Consider the following 4,537-nt stretch of genomic DNA (forward strand, 5'->3'; position numbering starts at 1 on the left):
AATTTATACAATATTACATATAAGTTTGCTAAAATTAAATGTTTTAATTATAAGAATTAGTTCATGCTTGATTGTTTTTTTCTTCGTCATGTATATGCTGTTTCCTGGGCCTGATCGGGCATAGAGTGAGCTCTCAGAAGTAAGTTCTTGAACAAACGTACAAATGACTGTTAATGCTTTGACATAATGAGTCAGAGCCCCCTCTCCCAGTGGCTTGTACAGCTGCCCCATGGCGGGAGGCTGGGGGCCTGTGGCTGACCTTCGGGAATGTGGATGGTGGGCCTTGGGTGCACACCTGCCAGCCAGCCGTTTGGAACTCATCCTGGGGGCCTTCTCAGCCTCCTGTGTGTGGGAGTTGGGTCAGGCAGGTATGAGCAAGTGAAGGCTTCTCAGAGCAGGATCTTGACTGCAGCTCCTCAGCTAGCCTGGCCTGGGCTTAATGCAGGAGGCGAGGAAACTCAGAGTAAGGAACAGGACTTTGTGTGGCTGCCTCCATTAGATAGGCCTGACTGGCACCTGCTCTGTGAACTTGATCATCGAGCATGGGCACCCCCTTCTGCTGCTAGTCCTTGCACAGTCCAGCCTTTGTTGAGGGCTGATTGGGAAATAGGTGACACACACTCACCTTTTGGGCTTCTTGTCCATCCCTCTGCCTGGTGGACCTAGAGAGTCAGCCTCCTTGGGCCATGCTTGGGCCTGGGACCTGTCAGCTGACTTCCACCTCTCTTCTGGCAAGTCAGTCTCGGTCTGGTAAGTTTGTCATGTTGTCCTTCAAACTTTTGACTGATGGTAGGGTGACTCACAGAGCTGAGGGCAGGCCTACCTTAAAGAATCCAGGGCTAGGAAGGGTTGCCTGAGGTCCTTGCATTTAGCAGAAAGGAGTGGGGGACCAGGAGCTGGACATCCACTTTGCTTAATCCAGGTCTCTTGATGCAAAGGGCCTGCTGCTGCCACTTAACAGTATCTGGGTCGGGAAATTTCTCTTTCAAGCTCACTTGAGGTCTTAAAAGGTAGTGTAGGGGTGGAGGCTGATTTGGATACAAAGATTATAGCCCTGAAAACTCCATGGGGAACTTCTTCCTGTCCATAGGATAATCATGAGTTACAGTGATTATCTCTAAAAAAACGAGGGCGCGCCCATTGGCCTAGTGGTAAAAAGCTGCACTGCAGTCTCAAAAGCACATGGATCAAATCTGTCAGCTGCTTCACAGAAGGAAGGACGGTCTCCCTCGTGTAATGAACCACCTCTGGAAGTCCATTGGAGGGTCAGCTAGGAGTGGGTTCCGACTTGACTACACACAACATCAAAAACAACTAAGGGCATGACAGCTGGTTTTTTTATTACTGGTAGCAGGCTTTTTGTGACCTTGGTAGCTATTGGTATATCTTTTGAGATCTGTCGTCAGTCTCTTTTTTTTTTTTAAATTTATTTTTTATTATTTTTGTGAGTGTACCGTCAAATCAGATCTGACTGGTACAAGGAGGAGATTGTCCCTCCTTCCCCGGCAGAGCATCTGGTGGATTCGAACCGTGTGCCTCTGGGATTGTAGTTGTAGCTTCTTGCCCCTAGGCCACCAGAGCTCCCAGTCTCATTTTTTTATGAGGTGATTTGTCTTTTTACTACTGAATGCAGCAAGTTCTGTAGCTTCTGAATAAAAAGCTCTGAGATATGTTGCAAGGATTTTCTTTCAGTTAGTGGTTTGCCCATTCATTTGCTTGGTTAACTGTGCTTTAAAAAGTACCTACTGAAAACACCTACAGTGCAGATGTCAGTTTGAAGACTAAGATGCATCTGTTCCTATGCTATCTGTTAGCTATGAATCTGAGAGCTGGACAGAGAATAAGGATGACAGAATTGATGCCTTTGAGCTGTGGTGTTAGAGAAGAGCACTGATTAACTGTCAACAGAACAAATAGATATGTCTTGGAGAAAGTACAGCCAGAGTGCTCCTTGGAGGCAAAGGTGACAAAGCATTGTCTCACATACTTTGAACACGTTTGGAGAGGTTATTCTTGGAGACAGACCTCAGCAAAAGAGAGCAAAACCCCGAACCAGGTAGATTGACTCAGTAACTGCAGCAATGGGCTTAAGAATGTCAGAGATGAAGATGGCACAGTATAGGACAGGGTTCAGATATGTTGTTCATAGGGTCACTGTGAGTCCTACTGGACACCACCCAACAACAACTTTTCCTGCTTTTGAGGCAGCCACCCTAGTAACTGCTGAAAGTTTCATGAAGTTTTCCGTTTATAGCTTTTTTCTTTTTAATGAAAGATTTTGCTTTTGGCTTTACAGCTAAGAACTCTTGCCTTGTTAACCCAAGTTCACAAAGATTTTCTTCTATGTCTTGTGCTTCAAGTTTTATTGTCCTGGGTTTTATGTTTGCACTAATAGGCAACGTGTAGATCCTGCCTTTAGTACTCACTGTATATACTAAGAGTCTGTGAATCTTAACTCCCACCTGGAATTCAATCCAGCCCTTGCATTTCCACATCATAGTTCTTGTCACAAGTAACATATTCTCTCTGTTGTGTCCAGTTGCCTGTACCTGGCTTGGAGCACCCAAATTAGAAGGGCTTGTAATCCTTCAGATAAGCTTCCCAACATCACTTCTTTGCCCCAGCCACTTTCAGCTAAGTGAGAGCACATATTAGACTCAGAGGCCAATCCCTGCAACATCCCACGGCTCCTGGGGGTTCCTTAGTTCACTGGAGCATCTCAACAGAATTTATAAAAAAATATCAATACTTAGTTACTCATCTATTACCACCAGACAGAATTTGAGCAGATAGACACAGAATGAGATCTGAGAGCAGTATCTGAGGTCAGGAGACTTTCTCTGTTCCCAGGGATACACCGCCCACAGCGTCCTTTCCAGCCAGGAAACTTTCAAGTTGGGGCTTTTCATTTACTTCCGTGTATAATCATGACTGGAGCCTACTTGCATGCTCCTTTCCCATTTTTTTTCTTCTTATATGTGCTATCCAATTCTCTACAACTCATAGTGACCCTATCATGAACAGCGAATCTGAACTTCGCCCTGTCCTGTGCCACCCTCATCATCTCTGATATATTTGAGCCCACTGATACAATTACTGTGTCAATCCACCTGGTTGAGAATCTTCCTGGTGTTTGTTGTTGTTGTTGTTTTTTAAATATAGTTGTTAAATGCCATTGAGTCAACTATGAGTCTTTGCAACCTTTTCCTTTACCATCATTACAGTCGCTGATATGCAGATGCCTGTTGTTACACATTCATTTTGTCAGGCCATCTTGATGAGGGTTGTTCTCTCTTTCTCTGATCCTCCACCTTTCCCAGTATGATGGCCTTTTCCTTATATTGTTTGTTGTTATGTGCTTGCGACTCATAGCAACCCTATGTACAACAGCCCTAAACTCTGCTCTGTCCTGTGCCAATCGCACTGCGTCTGACACACCCATCCCAATTATCCCAGTCACTGAATCAATCCACCTCATAGAGGGTCTTCCCCTCCTGTGCTGTCCCTCGACCCTCCCCAGCATGATGTCCTTCTCCAAGGACCAGTCCCTCCTTACAACATGTCCAGAGTATGTTAGACGGAGCCTCAGAATCCTTGCCTCCAAGGAGCCGCCCAGTTTAACCCTCTCGAGGACAAATCTTTATTTTCTTGGCAGTCCATGGTACCCTCAATACTCTTCTCCAGCACCACAGCTCAAAGGCATCAATTCTCCTTCTTTCCTCCTTTGTCATTGTCCAACTCTCTGATGCATAACAAGTGATCGCAAAGACCATGGCCTGTATCAGATGTACCTTAGTCTCCAGAGAGACACCATTGCTCTTCAGTGCTTTGGAGAGGTCCCTAACAGCAGACTTTCTGCCTTTTAATTTCCTGGCTACTGATAACTGGCCCTTATTTCAAGCCCAAAGTGTGTCAGACCATGTTTCACTATCCTTGTTGTACTGCTTCCAGGGACAGACTTGTTCTTTTGGCAGGCCATAGAATATTTAGTACCCTTTAACAACACCACAACTCAAAGGCATCAGTTATTCTATCATCCTTATTCCTTTTGCAATTTTAAAATGCATGGAAGTAATTTAAAATACCATGGTTTGGGTCAAGTGCACCTTAGTCTTCAAATTGACATTGTTGCCTATTAGCACTTTGGCCAGGTTCCAGACAGCCGATTTGCCTTTTGATTTCGTGACTGCTTTTACCATGAATGTTGATTGGGAATCTGAGTAAAATGAAGTCATTGGCAACTTCATTCTTTCTCCATCTATCAGTGAATGTTGCTTGTTGGTCCAGTGGTGAGGATTTTTATTTTCTTAATGTTGTAGCGTAGTAGGCTGTAGTTGTTCATCTTCTGCAGCAAATACTTGACAGCCTCTTCACTTGCATCAGGTAAAGATGTATCTATGTAATGCAAGTTGTCAAATCATCCTTCAATCCTCTTCATAGAGTCCAGCTTCTCAAGTAACTTGCTCAGCATACAGATATAATAGGTATGTAGAAAGGATATAGCCCTGACATACACCTGTCTTGATTTTTTTTGTTT

At 44.4% G+C, this 4,537-nt stretch overlaps 1 protein-coding gene across 1 annotated transcript in view; it reads left to right on the forward strand.

The window, feature by feature from the left end:
* Positions 1 to 4,537, forward strand: part of DGCR2 (DiGeorge syndrome critical region gene 2) — a gene marked incomplete at its 3' end in the record, with an annotated part of 130,265 nt that overhangs the window by 27,857 nt on the left and 97,871 nt on the right. The window lies entirely within an intron of this gene.

The sequence above is a fragment of the Elephantulus edwardii genome, unplaced genomic scaffold (assembly GCF_000299155.1).
Source record: "Elephantulus edwardii isolate Elephantulus edwardi_28Jun2011 unplaced genomic scaffold, EleEdw1.0 scaffold00424, whole genome shotgun sequence".
In the NCBI taxonomy this organism is placed as follows: domain Eukaryota; kingdom Metazoa; phylum Chordata; class Mammalia; order Macroscelidea; family Macroscelididae; genus Elephantulus; species Elephantulus edwardii.